The 2,319-nt window shown below is 50.9% G+C and overlaps 1 protein-coding gene across 5 annotated transcripts in view; it reads right to left on the minus strand.

The window, feature by feature from the left end:
* SH3TC1 (SH3 domain and tetratricopeptide repeats 1) overlaps positions 1-2,319 on the minus strand; it is a 92,072-nt gene that overhangs the window by 83,994 nt on the left and 5,759 nt on the right. The window contains exon 1 of one of the 5 annotated variants that reach the window (XM_019526381.1): positions 56-138. The exons of the other annotated variants lie outside the window; for them this stretch is intronic. The gene's annotated coding sequence lies outside the window, so the exon portion shown is untranslated. Of the gene's footprint in view, positions 1-55; positions 139-2,319 lie in introns of those variants that run through there. 5 annotated transcript variants of the gene reach the window in all.

A 2,319-nucleotide genomic window follows, 5' to 3' on the forward strand; every position in this document is an offset into this window, starting at 1 on the left:
ACGCCCCTAGTACTTATCAGCTCAGAGTGGCTGCAGCTCTGTTCCTTCCATTTACCTTTTCCATAGGGTTTAGGTTAATTGGATTCTGGGTGTTGCCACAGTTCACACACAGACGGGGGATATGAACAAGAGGATGATCAGGTCCAGGCCCATACACAGCATGATGACCCAAGAGGCAGAAGAGAAGGGTTGGGTGATCCAGAGCCTGCTACATAAGCCACCACCAGAAGCTAGAGTGGGCCCAGACTGGGAGCCGCCAGGGTCAGAACCCTTCTTGAGAAGCGCAAGGACCAAAGCCTCAACTGTAGGAGGACCTAGAAGGAAGCTCCGAGTGAAGGGGATCTGTAGACCAACACCAGAAGAGAGTTAAGTACTCTGTGCATTTTCTGTTTTGTTTTCTTTTGACATGGATCCACCAACCAGGAGTGAGGTGAACCCTGGGGGACATTGATATGCACTGGGGCAGGCCCTGGCATCGTATGTTTTTCATTTTGTTCCTGGACTATGACTGAAGAAGAGGCAGGGCCATGGAAGGGGGGGAACTGGGAGACACCCTGAACTTGAAGCTCAGCTGAGCAGGCAGGGTGTAAGGACTGGGGTATGTTCTGGAACCTCTTGTAATACTCACCATGTCAACTGCTAATCCTGGAACCTGGCATCACAAAGCATGACCAAAGCTGAGCCCAGGAGCCAGCAGCCCTGGATACTGGACCCCCAATCAGATGACTTAGCTAAACTGGGATAGGAACTCCAGGCCACAGAAGGGCCCACTTCTTCAAAGCATGCCTTGGGAAGCCTCCCCTACTGAGTTTACATCTAGATGTGGCATGCAGGAATACTGAAAAGGAGAAGACGATACTGGGTATGCATAGTGGGAAGCCTCTGAGAAGGCAGGAACTCAATAGTGACACCCACAGGGTGCCTACAGAAGGGAATTAAGGCAGTCTTCAAGTGGTATCATTCTTGTTAGAATTAGTATATCCACATTTTTGTCATACCTGCTTTTAAAAAACTTCCAAAGATAAGAGAGACCACAGGGTCTCTAGGAAATCTGCTTCAGTGCTCAACTACCCATTAAGACATTCAACTTACCTAGTCCAAAAATGCCAGACGATGTAGGAAAAAGTGTTCATTGTAGCACTTATATTCATGCTAGCTAATTCATTAGGACTTTTTTTTTTTAAGTGCCCATCACAGTTGCAGAATAGTATTTTAATGTCCCCCTTTTTGCTGCAGCACCAAGGTCTCCATTTGTAATATAAATACAGGCAAAGCAGCTTGGATAAAGTCAGCTGTTTCTAGAGATGCACCGATACACTGGTCTCATATTGGATTGGCACTAATATAGGGAACATTGACGGTATCGGAAATTAGCTTTTTTTGCCCATGGCTGATAACAAGGCTGATAAATGCCCCATGCATGCGTGCAGTTGAGGCCCCATGGCAGATCAAAATTGAAGCCCAAAAAACCTCTATCAGTGCACTCTTAACTGTTTTTATACTCAAACCTCAAAAAAGTTGCTTTTTCTTTTACCAGCAATCAATTGTGCTGTATTCTGACATCCTCTCTATTTTTGCTTGGGTAAAAAATATTCATAGTTCTAATTAGGGGTGCACCGATAGACACTTGGCTGATATTTAAGGAGCCATATCGGCCAAAATCAAACCAATTGTTGATATGCAGCTGGGCAGCCAGGAGAGCAGCATCTGGCTGGTAAGTCTGTTGTGGGGGAAGGGGCAAGAGGAGGGGAAAGGGGTGTGTGGAGGGGGTAGATTAAGGCCCTAGTGGTGAGGGAGGGAGTGGGGCTGGGGCAGGTACTGCACAGCTGGGGTGGAGATAGAATCATGAGTGGCTCATCCAGAGGCTGCCGGGGGGAACCTCCCATCACTGTGCACACCCCAGGAGGGCATGGGCGGGTGTGTGTGCCCTTGGATCTGCATGTGGAGCAAGGGTGGACTGGCACTAAAGGCTGGGTGGCACCGAGCTCTTCCTGGCAGGGGCTGGGCCAGGGCAGCCAGTGGCAGTGCTGGGAGGGAGGTGCTGAAGCCACCCCAAAATTCATCATAGCCCCCCCCCACCCCCTCCTCCCAGTGCCACTGCCACCCACCCTGAGCACAGACCCAGCCCAATCTCCCACCGGGAAGAGCCCGGCACCACCCCCAGCCCATAGCAGCAGCCTACCCTTGCCCCTCTAGGGGCACACACCCCCACGCGCTCCCAGGGTATGAGCAGTGGTGGGAGCCATGCCCTCCAGGACAAGCCGCTCATGGCTCCCTCCTGTGCCCCACTAGGGCTGTGCAGGACCTGCCCCTACCACA

Source organism: Gavialis gangeticus, unplaced genomic scaffold (genome assembly GCF_001723915.1).
Source record: "Gavialis gangeticus isolate Ggan-Ray unplaced genomic scaffold, GavGan_comp1, whole genome shotgun sequence".
NCBI classification, from domain to species: Eukaryota; Metazoa; Chordata; order Crocodylia; family Gavialidae; genus Gavialis; species Gavialis gangeticus.